The following is a 13,504-nucleotide window of genomic DNA, read 5'->3' as shown; positions in this document are numbered from 1 at the left end:
CTGACGAATCTCATTGAATTTTTTGAGGATGTAACTAGTAGAGTGGATAGGGGAGAACCAGTGGATGTGGTATATTTGGATTTTCAGAAGGCTTTTGACAAGGTCCCACACAGGAGATTAGTGTGTAGACTTAAAGCACACGGTATTGGGGGTAAGGTATTGATGTGGATAGAGAATTGGTTGGCAGACAGGAAGCAAAGAGTGGGAATAAACGGGACCTTTTCAGAATGGCAGGCAGTGACTAGTGGGGTAACGCAAGGCTCAGTGCTGGGACCCCAGTTGTTTACAATATATATTAATGACTTAGAGGAGGGAATTAAATGCAGCATCTCCAAGTTTGCGGATGACACGAAGCTGGGCGGCAGTGTTAGCTGTGAGGAGGATGCTAAGAGGATGCAGGGTGACTTGGATAGATTAGGTGAGTGGGCAAATTCATGGCAGATGCAATTTAATGTGGATAAATGTGAGGTCATCCACTTTGGTGGCAAAAAACAGGAAAACAGATTATTATCTGAATGGTGGCCGATTAGGAAAAGGGGAAGTGCAAAGAGACCTGGGTGTCATTGTACACCAGTCATTGAAAGTGAGCATGCAGGTAGTACAGGCGGTGAAAAAGGCGAATGGTATGCTGGCATTCATAGCAAGAGGATTCGAGTACAGGAGCAGGCAGGTACTACTACAGTTGTACAAGGCCTTGGTGAGACCACACCTGGAGTATTGTGTGCAGTTTTGGTCCCCTAATCTGAGGAAAGACATCCTTGCCATAGAAGGAATACAAAGAAGGTTCACCAGATTGATTCCTGGGATGGCAGGACTTTCATATGATGAAAGACTGGATCAACTAGGGTTATACTCGTTGGAATTTAGAAGATTGAGGGGGGATCTTATTGAAACGTATAAAATTCTAAAGGGATTGGACAGGGTAGATGCAGGAAGATTGTTCGCTATGTTGGAGAAGTCCAGAACGAGGGGTCAGAGTTTGATGATAAAGGGAAAGCCTTTTAGGACCGAGATTAGGAAAAACTTCTTCACACAGAGAGTGGTGAATCTGTGGAATTCTCTGCCACAGAAAACAGTTGAGGCCAGTTCATTGGCTATATTTAAGAGGGAATTAGATATGGCCCTTGTGGCTAAAGGGATCGGGGGTATGGAGGCAAGGCTAGCACAGGGTTCTGAGTTGGATGATCAGCCATGATCATACTGAATGGCGCTGCAGGCTCGAAGGGCCGAATGGTCTACTCCTGCACCTATTTTCTATGTTTCTATGTCTCGGTGTTCCCTTCCGAAATGTGCCGTTTCCTCCTCTTCCCCTCGTGTCCCACGGTGCTCCCTCCTCACTGCAGTCCACTTGCTCGGGGAGAGGTGGTAGGGGGTGGGGGTAGGTGTTCCCCGTATAGTCTGATCCAGGGATACGGAGACTGGAACTGTGCACGGTGCTCCCGGTGTGGGTCTGACCTAGGGATACGGAGACTGGAACTGTGCACTGTGCTCCCGGTGTGGGTCTGACCCACAGATGAAGAGACTGTGCGAGCGAACAATTTTACTTTACAGTCATATGGAGGTGATTCCCAGAGTTTTTACAGAGACACAAAAAACTGCTGCCCTCCCGCTGGTTCAGCCCCTTTCCTCGACAAGACGGAGCACTATATCTAGAACTACAACTTACCCAAGGAAAACATGAAAGGATAAATCGAATCCATCAGCTCCAGGAATGAATAAATCATTGTCTCTGTGTACACTAACGGGAGGAAGAGACAGATTGGGTCACAACTGCAGTGAGATTGATTCCAGAGCAGTGACTACTGTATCTCAAACAAACACCGGTTTAACCTTCCTCCAGGACAGCCGGACTGTTTCCAGGGCACATACTCAGTGTGCTGCACTGCCAGGCACACACCTGACCCTAAATGAACTGTAAAAGCCCAACGTCTTCTCCACACCGCCCGTCCCATATGGCTCCCATCTCACCACCCCTCCCATAGCGGTCTCTTTTCACCGCACGTCCCACAGGGCTCCCAAAACCGACCTACGCACTGCACTTACTCCTCACCACCATTCCCACAGCACTCCCTCCTCACCCTTCTCCGAATACACCCACATCACCATCCCTCCTTCAGTGTCCACTCCGCACTCTCCCTATCGCAGCATGTTGCCCCCTTCTCACGATCACGAGGGAGATGTCTGGCCGGATTATGACCATAGTCGCTCTCGAGTTGGGGAATTAACCGGCAACACATTCGTCCCTCTTCTCGCCTTCATCCCTCCCCCACTGCCACTGTCCCATCTCCACGATAGGAGATTTTATCCATCTTGAAGAGAGAAACTGCTGGAGGTATTCAGCGTGCAAAGTAACATCTCTGGAGAGAAATGAACATTCGACGTTTCTGTTGGAGACCCTTCGCCAAGACAGAAATGGAAGAGGGCAGAAACCAGAATAAGAAGGTAGCTGGAGGGGAAGGAGTACAAGCTGGCAGGTGATAGGTGAGACCAGGTGAAGGGAAAGGTGAGTGAGTGAAGGGAGGAGGGAGATGAAGTGAGAAGCTGGGAGGTGATAGGTGAAGAAGGAATCTGAAAGGTAAGGAGACTAGACCGTGTAACAAAGGGAAGGAGGATGAGAACCAGAGGGTGTTGGTGGGCAGGCGAGGAGAAACGGTGAGATGAAAACCAGAATGTGGAACAGAAAATAATGGGGTGGGCGAGGGGGGTGGGGGTTAGAATTCACTGGACGTTAGATAAATCGATATTCGTGCCATTGTGTTGGAGGCTAACCACATGGAATATGGGGTGTTGCCTTTCCAACCCGAGTTTAGATATCTCTTGTCAGCAGAGGAAGCAATTTGTGAATGGGAAATAAAACTGAAATGGGTAGCCACCGGGAAATCATGCCACTTGCGGTGGACATAGGGATCACCAGTTCTGCGTCGAGTCTCACCGATGCAGAGGAGGTCACACCAGGAACATCAGATACAGAAAACGGCACCAAGAGTCCCGCAGGTGAAGTGTTGCTTCACCTGGAAGGACTATTTGGTACTGAAGAGTGGTGAGGGTGGAGGTGTAGCAAGTCATGCTTGCAGGGTAAGTGCCAAGGGGCTTCTTCCCCCATTCCGTTCCAGTCTTGAAGAAGGGTCTCGGCCCGAATCGTTGACTGTTTATTCATTTCCGTAGATGCTGCCCGACCTGCTGAGATTCTCCAGCGTTTTGCGTGTGTTGCTCACGATTTCCAGCGTCCCCAAAATCTCTTGTGTTTACCTATCCTGAAGTTCCTGGTGTAGCTGACGAGAGGATTCAGACGCGACGAACATTCTTGCTCGTTCGCTACCAACAGGCAGCGGTCCATCATCTCCTGAAACTTGGACCACAACCTCCGGTCACAGGTCACACACGCGCGTCCCCGGTTCGGCAGTACGGCGAGAAGGATTAGCACGGGCGCCAGGCTGGATCGAAGCATCTCCGCGTCGGAGTCGCCTTCCGAGCTGCTTCGGGAGCGAGGCGGGACCGGTGGTGGGTTAAGGGGAGCAGGATGCTGCGTAACAGAGGTCTCCGAACATCGGACGGTCACTCGGCGGTTGTTCCCCGTCACAATAGGGCAACCGCTGTACTACGATACAACAAAGACCGAGGATACATGTTTTTATATTCTCCTCGTATTTGTCGAAAACGAGTTCACATAACTTTAATGTGATTGGAGGGATATTTAGGATATGTCACAGGTAATTTCTTTTATTACCTTTGCTACCACAGGTAATTTATTTTCAGAGATCCCACAGGTGTTAGGTACGTGGAAGGCGCTGCCGAGGGAGTTGGTGGAGATAGATTCATGAGGGACATTTAAACGACTCTCAGATATATACATGGATAAAATAATGGAGAGAAGCAGGAAGTTAAACAGTCAGTACTACATCGTGGATCTGGAAGAGAGGACCGAATGCAATGTAACTAAGTTTGCTGACAATACTAAATTGAGTGGAAAAGTAAATTGTGCAGATGATACGGAGAACCCGCAGAGATATATAGTTAGGTTAAATGAGTGGGTAAGGGTCTGGCAGATGGAATACAATGTTGGTAAATGTGAGATCATCCACTTTGGAAGGAAAAATGGAAGAGAAGATTATTATTTAATTGGTAAAACATTGCAGCATGTTGCTGTACAGAGGGATTTCGGTGTGCTTGTGTATGAATTGCAAAAGGTTGGTTTGTAGGTGTAGCAGACGATCAAGAAGGCAAACGGGGATGTTGGCCTTCATTGCTGGAGGGATTGAATTTAACAGCAGGGAGGTTATCCTGCAACTGTACAGGGTACTGTTGAGGTCACACCTGGAGTACTGCGTGCAGTTCTGGTCTCCTTACTTGCGGAAGGATGCACTGGCTTCGGAGGTGGCGCAGAGGAGGTTCACCAGGTTGATTCCAGAGATGAGGGGGTTGGACTATGAGGAGAGATTGAGTCGCCTGGGTCTGTACTCGCTGGACTTCAGAAGAGTGAAAGGAGATCTCATGGCAACATATTAAATTATGAAAGGGATACATAAGATAGAGACAAGAAAGTTGTTTCCTATGATCAGTTAGTCTAGAACTAGGGGACATAGCCTCTGGATTCGGGGGAGTAAACTTAGGACGGAGATGAGGAGGAACCGTTTTTCCCGGAGGGTGGTGAATCTGTGGAATTTGACTAATGAAGCAGTGGAGGCAAACTCAATAAATATATTTAAGACAAGGTTGATTAGATTTTTACATAGTTGGGGAATTAAGGCTTATGGGGAAAGGCAGGTAGGTGGAGATGAATCCATAGTCAGATCAGCAATGATATGATTGAATGGCGGAGCAGGCTGGACAGGCCAGATGGCCTACTCCTGCTCCTCTCATGTTCTTATGCGGATCGAATGGTCTGTACTGTGCCATTCTCTTCTATGTTCGGCCTGTAAACTTTATTGATATTCAAAATATTTACAAGAATAAAGCATGCAGGGCCTTTGTATTCTTAAGTCAGCAGACTATGCGTTAATTAGCGTTAATCAAAAGCACTGCTACCGTACATGCCGCCCCCTGGGATGGATTACTATTTCAATGATTGACGGGGCTTCCTAACCCCACCCTATCCCCCCTCTTCCCTTCTAATGGCCCCACCGAACCCCTGCGGCACAACCTCTACTTCACCAGAAAGTGCCGCACAGCACTTGACAGCAAACAGTTGTACCGAGCTGGGTGGTATTGTGCTCAAGCGGTTAAAATTGCTGGGTTAAGGGTTCAGTCAGCGGGGAGGCGTGGATTCAAATACCAACCACTGCCAATGGGCAGGGCTTCTGATTCTTCTGTGCGGCCAGGACAATGCACCAGAAAATGTTTCCCTCGATGAGGATGGGGAATTAGTTATGATCTGTCTGGTTCTGTTTGTAATGTGACTTTTTGTGGTTTGAATTTATAACAAATTATTTTTTTGGTGTGAAAATGAACGAGCCCCTGCGGCGTCCCGACACTCAGTGGCGGTCGGATTTTCCACCTGCGAAAGAGGCCGGTCTCCCCAGGGGAATTCATTTACAAGGGTGTCTTTCCCATGTACATCGGGGACCTGGGGTGGAGGGTGCGGCATAGACCGGCGTCCTGTAATAAGTTCACAAACAAGAGGAAATCTGCAGATGCTGGAAATCCAAGCAACGCACGCAGAATGCTGGAGGAGCTCAGCAGGCCATGATGCTGCCTGTCTTAATGCTGCTGAGTTCCTCCAGGATATTGGGTGTGTGTGTGTGTGTGTGTGTGTGTGCGCGCGCGCGTGTGTGTGTGTGTGTGTGTGTGTGTTCCCTGTAATAAGTTCATCAGTTTGTACGGGGATCTCCAGCCGCCTGTCGCTTCTGCGGACTGGAAGAGATCGAGTATCACAGGTACCTGGAGTGTGCGAGGCTGCAGACCCCATCCGGATATCTGAAGAGGCTGCTCCTCTCGGGATGCATTTTAGCCCCACCTTCTTCATATGCGGTCATCCATGGGGCAGGAGGATGGTGGGGGTTGAGTGAAAGGAGGGAGGAGGATGTATCGGTAAACTCGGTTTTGAGGATGCTAAAAATTGCTATCCGTGGGTCCCAACGGCGAGCAGCGGAGGGTTCTGCCCGGACTGACTTCCTGGCGATGTTCCGGGGAGTATGTCCGTGCCCGTGTAACCGTGGAGAGGTAACACGCGGTGTCCACGGGAACCACAGAGGTGTTCTGGGATCATTGGGAACTGCAGGGGATAGACGTCATCCTTGATCAGGAGGTGAATATTTTAGTTTAATTTAGTCTGTGTTAGTGTTTATCTAAGTTAAGATATTTATTGTAGTAACGTCGAATGTAATTTGTAGGACGTGTTTGTTTAACAATCAGTGTTAGCTTTTACGTTAATTGTTGTGTTTGTTGTCGTATTGTAGAACGAAATTTGTAATAAATATATTACACCAAAATAAACCAAAAACAAATTATGCGGCGGCCTGACACACAGCGCGGTTAGTTTTTCACCTGGGAGTGGAGGTGGGTGCGGTGGGTGGCGATGTCCCCAGTGGAAGTCCTTTTACGAGTGCGTCCTACCCATGTACATCAGGGACCGGGGGTGCAGGATGCTGCATAGAGCTGTGCTCTGCAACAAGTTCATCACTTCTACACGGATCTCCCAGCCACCCGTCGTTCCGCGAGCTGGAAGAGACGGTGTACCATATTAACAAGGAGTGTGCGAGGCTGCGGCCTCAATTCAAATATCTGCGGGGGCTGTTTCTTGCTTTCTGTCGCATTTTAACCCTGCCCTCGTTATCTTTGGTCATTCAGTAAAGAGGAGAGTAGGGAGGGGGGAGGATGTTCTCGTTAATCTACTCCTGAGTTTGGCTAAGGTACCTATCAATGAGTCTTGGAGACGTACAGTGGAGGTCTGACCGGGCTGACTGCCTGGGGGAGAGGGAAGAGAGCAAAAATAGACAGACAGGAGTGGAATTGGAAGGGGAGTGGGTTTACCTGAAAATGGAAAATCTAATTATTCATACAATTGGAGTTGTAGACGAGCCCGGCGGAATCAGACGTGTACTTCTTAGAGTTTACATTGTAGAGAATCTACCTGTCACTTCCGCGACCAGTCTCACTTCCCATCATCAACCAGTCTCTCACCACCTCCCTCCCAATCGCCTATGGGGGGGGGGCGGTGGAGGTCAATTTCCGCCGCGGAAAGTAATTTTTATGTTCTCCCCGTAACCGTGTGCGCTTCCGCCGTGTGCTCGAGTTTTGCTCCAACATTCCAAAGACTCATGAGTTCGGATTTGTAAGTTGTGGGCATTTTATGCTGGTGGCAGAAGCATGGTGACTCTTGCGGGCTGCCCCAGTACATCCTCGGACGGTGTTACTCGTTGACGCAAATGACGCATTTCACTGCTTGTTTCAATGTACATGTGACAAATAAAGCCAATCTTCTTAACCACCTCTGGACCCGACCATCCCATTCGCCCTGAGTACTCCCTCTCGGTTCACTCTGAGTTCTGATACAGGGTCTCGACGAGGGAAGTTGACAATTCCTTCCCCACAACACATGTTGCTTGACTCGCTAAGTTCCTCCAGCAGATGGCGAGAGCTCCATATCGCAGCGTCTGCCGTCTCCGGTATCTGAATATTGTCTGGTCTTGCTTTGTGTACGAATGGACTGCTCAGTCCACTACGGAGTTGCAATTGGGATTGGACAGAGTCTGTGTGAGCGGTAGAATCTGAGGGTGGGGATAATCGTTGGGAATGTGGGCGAATAGAATGGGATCCTCGTGTATTGGTATTGGTTTACTATTGTCACATATGCCGAGATGCAGTGAAAAAGCTTGTTCAAAAAGACTAAATCTTACACAGTACATTGAGGTAAAAGAAGGTAAAACAATAACAATGCAGAAAAAAGTGTAACAGCTGGGGAACTATTTAATCGTATTACAAAGGTGAGATAGAATCTGTCTTTGAATCTTTTGATACTGTACGTGTTTAAGGCTTTCATCTCTCCTACCCTATGAAAGGGGGTGTAAAAGAGTATGTCCGAGGAGGGTGGGGTCCTTGATTACTGAGACAGTGGGAAATGTAGACAGAATCCATGGAGGGAAAACTAGTTTCGAAGATGTGCTGATCTATGTCCACAACTCTCGGCAGTTTCTTGTGATCATGCGCCAAACCAAACCTCTGCCATTCCAAGCCAAGATGCGTCCATTAGAATGGTTTATCTGGTGCATCAATACATTTTGCAGGGATTGACATGGACTTGCTAACTTTCTTACCTTGTCGAAATCTAAAACAGTGTGTCCAGCTATTAGAATTTTTCTACCGTGAAATCACAGAGTGAAGAATACAATCTGTGAGATTGCAGTAAAGAATACATAGAAAAATAGAAAACTTATAGCGCAATACAGGCCCTTCGGCCACAAAGCTGCGCCGAACATGTCCCTACCTTAGAACTACTTAGTCTTACCCATAGCTCTCTAGTTTTGTAAGCTGCGTATACCCATCTAGAGTCTCTTAAAAGACCCTATTGTTTCCGCCTCCGCCACTGCCGCTGGCAGCCCATTCCATGCACTCACCACTCTCTGCGTAAAAACCTTACCCCGATATCTCCTCTATACCTACTTCCAAGCACCTTAAAACTATGCCCTGAGAAAAAGCCTCTGACTATCCACACAATCCATGTCTCTCATTATCTTGTACACCTCTATCAGGTCACCTCTCATCCACCGTCGCTTCAAGGAGAAAAGGCCGAGTTCACTCAACCTATTCGCATACGTCATGCTCCCCAATCCAGGTAACATCCTTGTATATCTCTTCTGCACTCTTTCCATGTCCTTCCCATAGTGAAGCGACCAGAATTGAGCACAGTACTCCAAGCGGGGTCTGACCAGGGTTCTATATAGCTGCAACATTACCTCTCGGCTTTTAAACTCAATCCTACAACTGATGAAGACCAATGCACCGTACGCCTTCCTAACCACAGAGTCAAATTGCGTGGATCTAATCTATATGAATATAGAGTAAGGAGTTCGTTAATGTGATTCAATATACTGTATCTGGTATTATTATATTTTTTCTTTTGTTTTATAATATGTATTCTCTTGGACTCTGTATTCTTCTGTATAGAAATCAATAAAAATATTGGAAAAAAAGAAAAGAACTCCATCTGCCACTTCTCAGCTCAGTTTTGCATCCTACCAATGTCCCGCTGTAACCTCCGACAGCTCTCCACACTGTCCGCAACACCCCCAACCTTTGTGTCATCAGCAAATTTACTAACCCATTCCCTCCACTTCCTCATCGAGGTTATTTATAAAAATTACAGAAAGTAGGGGTCCCAGAACAGATCCCTGAAGCACACCATTGGTCACCAGCCTCCATTCAGAATATGACCCGTCTACAACCACTCTTTGCCTTCTGTGGGCATGCCGGCTCTGGATCTGCAAAGCAATATCTCCTTGGATCCCATGCCTCCTTACTTTCTCAATAAGACTTGCCTGGGCTACCTTATCAAATGCCATGCTAAAATCCATATACACTACATCTACGGCTCTACCTTCATCAATGTGTTTAGTCACATTCTCAAAAAATTCAATCAAGCTTGTAAGGCACGAGCTGCCTTTGACAAAACCATGCTGACTATTCCTAATCATATTATGCCTCTCCAAATGTTCATAAACCTTGCCTCTCAGGATCTTCTCCATCAACTTACCAACCACTGAAGTAAGACTCATTGGTCTATAATTTCCTGGGCTATCCCTACTCCTTTTCCTGAATAAGAGAACAACATCCGCAACCCTCCAATCCTCCAGAAGCTCTCCTGTCTTCATTGATGATGAAAAGATCATCGCCAGAGGCTCAACAATCTCCTCCCTCGCTTTCCACAGTAGCCTGCGGTACATCCCGTCTGGTGCTGGTGATTTATCCAACCAGTTGTTTTCTAAAAGCTCCAGCACATCCTCTTCCTTAATCTCGACATACTCCAGCTTTTCAGTCCGCTTCAAGTCATCCCTACAATCGCCAAGATGCTTTTCCATAGAGAATACTGAAGCAAAGAATTCATTACATACCTCTGCTATCTCTTCTGGTTCAGTACACACTTTCCCACTTTCACACTTGATTGGTCCTATTCTCTCACATCTTATCCTCTTGCTCTTCACATGCTTGTAGAATGTCTTGGCATTTTCCTTAATCCTGTCTGCTAAGGCCTTCTCATGGCCCCCTCTGGCACTCCCAATTTAATTCTTAACCTCCTTCCTGCTGGTCTTATCATCTTCTAGATCTCTATCATTACCTAGTTTTTTGAATCGTTCGTAATCTCTTCTTTTCTTCTTGACGAGATTTCAAACAACCTTTCTACACCACGGTCCCTGTACCCTACTATTCTTCCCTGTCTCATTGGAACGTATCTATGCAGAACCCCACGCAAATATCCCCTGCACATTTGTCATATTTCTTCCATACGTTTCCTTGAGAATATCTGTTTCCAATTTATGCTTCCAAGTTCCTGCCTGATAGCCTCATATTTCCCCTTACTCCAATTAAACGTTTCTCTAACTTGTCTGATCCTACCTCTCTCCAATGCTATGGTAAAGAAGAAAGAACTGTGATCACTATCTCCAAAATGCTCTCCCACTGACAGACCTTACACCTAACCAGGTTCATTTCCCAATACCAAATCAAGTACAGCCTCTCCTCTTGTAGGCTTATCTGCATATTATGTCAAGAAACCTTCCTGAACACACCTAACAAACTCTACCCCATCTAAACCCCTCACTCTAGGGAGATGCCAATCAATATTTGGAAAATTAAAATCTCCCACCACAACAGCCCTGTTAATCTTACTCTTTTCCAGGATCTGTCTCCCTGTCTGCTCCTCGATGTCCCTGTTACTATTGGGTGGTCTATAAAAAACACCTCGTAGAGTTATTGATCCGTTCCTATACCTAACTTCCACCCACAGAGACTCCGTAGACAACCCTTCCCTGACTTCTTCCTTTTCTGCAGCCATGACACTATCTCTGATCAACAGTGCTAAACCCCCACTTCTTTTGTCTCCATCCCTGTCCTTTCTGAAACATCTAAAGCCTGGCACTTAAAGTAGCCATTCTTGCCCTGTATCATCCAAGTCTTTGTAATGGCCACAACATCATATCTCCAAGTACTGATCCAAACTCTAAGCTCATCTGCTTTATTCATAATGCTCCTCGCATTAAAACAGGTACATGTCAAACCTTCGGTCTGAGTGCGTCGGTTCTCTATCCTCCCTCTCGCACTATCTCCAAGCTTACTCTGTTTGTGAGCCAAGCTCCCTTTCCTCCGTCACTTCAATTCAGTTCCCAAACCCCAACAATTCTAGTTTAAACTCTCCCCACTAGCCTTTGCAGATCTCCCATCCAGGATATTGGTTCCCTCGGAATTTAAGTGCAACCCGTCCTTTTTGTTACACCTGCCCCAGTAGAGGTTCCAAAGATCCATAAATCTGAATCCCTGTCCCCAGCTCCTATCCCTCAGCCACGCATTTATTCTCCACATCATTCTATTCCTACACTCACTGTCATGTGGCACAGGCAATAATCCCGAGATTACTACCTTCTTAAATTCCTTCCTAACTCCCTGTAGTCTGTTTTCAGGACCTCCTCCCTTTTCCTACCTATATCATTGGTACCAATATGTACCACGACCTCTGGTTGTTCTCCTTCCCATTTCAAGATATCGTGGGCGCGATCAGAAACATCCCAGACCCTGGCACCTGGGAGGCAAACTACAATCCGTGTTTCTTTCCTGCATTCACACAACTGCCTTTCTGACCCCTAACTGTAGAATCCCCTATCACTGCTGCCATCCTGTTCCTTCCCTACCCTTCTGAGCCACGGGGTCAGACTCTGTGCCAGAGGCGCGACTACTGCTGCTTCCCCAGGTAGGCCATCCCCCCTAACAGTATTCAAACAAGACTACACATTGTTAAGGGGGATAGCCACTGCCGTAGTCTCCAGCATCTCCTTCTTGCCCTTCCCTCTCCTGACTGTTACCCATTTCTCTCTCTCTTGTGGCCCCAGAGTGACTACCTGCCAATAGATCCTCTCTATCACCTCCTCACTCTCCCTGACCAGATCAAGGTCATCGAGCTGCAGCTCCAGTTCCCTAACATGGTTTCTAAGGAGCTGCGGCTCAACGCACCTGGTGCAGATGTGGTCGTCCGGGAGGCTGTGATTCTCCAGGACCTCCCACATCTCACACCAAGCACAGAAAACTGGCCTCACACACATATTTACTGTCTGTATTGTAAACATATAACCTACCTTGCCTCGACTCGTTACTACCAAAGCCCTGTTGAGCCAAAGCCCTACCACTCTGTCTCCCTCTACTCTGTCGCCCGTTCCTGTGGCACCTGCTCTTCAAATCTGTCTTCTTTTTAAACTCTTCCCGCTGTTCTCACTGGCCGACTTCCACGCTTGCACAGTTGTGCCCCGTTCAAACTGCTGAAGAGATCACAGTAAAGAATACAGTCTGTGAGGTCAGAGTAAAGAATACAGTCTGTGAGATCACAGTAAAGAACACAGTCTGTGAGATCGCAGTAAAGAATACAGTCTGTGGGATCATAACTTTCAAATGTAAAAACCACTTAGTGGCAACTTTAGTAAGTACACCTGTACACTGCTCAGTAATGAAAACATCTACTCAAGCAATCATGTGCAGGAACTTAATGCATAAAAACATGTGATATGGTCAAGAGATTCGGTTGTTGTTCAAATATGATCTAAGTGACTTTGACCGTGGAATGATTGTTGGTGCCAGATGGAGTGGTTTGAGTATCTCAGAATCTGCTGATCTCTTGGGATATTCACGTACAACAGTCTCTCGTGTTTACAGAGAAGGTGTGAAAAACAAAACAAAAAAATCCAGTGAGCGGCAGTTCTGTGGGTAAAATGTCTTCTTAATGAGAGAAATCATTACAACTGTGGGTTAGGAAGAGGATCTCTGAATTCACGACATATAAAACCTTGAAGTGTATGGGGTACAGCAGCAGAAGACCATGAACATACACTCAGTGGCCACTTTATTTGATACAGGAGGTACCCCTGCATGTATTTCTGACAAATCAGAGCACAGGGAAATCGAGGCTACTGAAATCAATTGGGTTCACAAACGCCGATGTGTTGTCTTCTTATTCAGTATGTGGGTTCTGACCTAACGGGAAGGTAGAGTTGTCCCATTATCCTGAATTGTTGCCATTCATGTCGTGACCGAGGTGCGTGCACATTGGCTTCTGTGGTTCCAGTGACCCCACATCGAGCATTCATCATTGGCTGTCAGGTTTCAGGGCACCCCGAGGTGGTGGATAGTGATGGAGAAGTGATTGCCTTCCTTATATCCTCCTTTCCATACTTCCCATTCCACACTGACATGCCTGTCTGTGGCTGGAGGCCAAATTCAGGTTGGAGGAGCAACACCTCATATTCCAATCTGATGGCATGAGCATAAATTTCTCAAGATGAAGAGTATTTGTCACATGAACATTGAAACA

Source organism: Mobula hypostoma, chromosome 8 (genome assembly GCF_963921235.1).
Source record: "Mobula hypostoma chromosome 8, sMobHyp1.1, whole genome shotgun sequence".
Taxonomy (NCBI): Eukaryota; Metazoa; Chordata; class Chondrichthyes; order Myliobatiformes; family Myliobatidae; genus Mobula; species Mobula hypostoma.
This window is presented reverse-complemented; position numbering follows the sequence as displayed.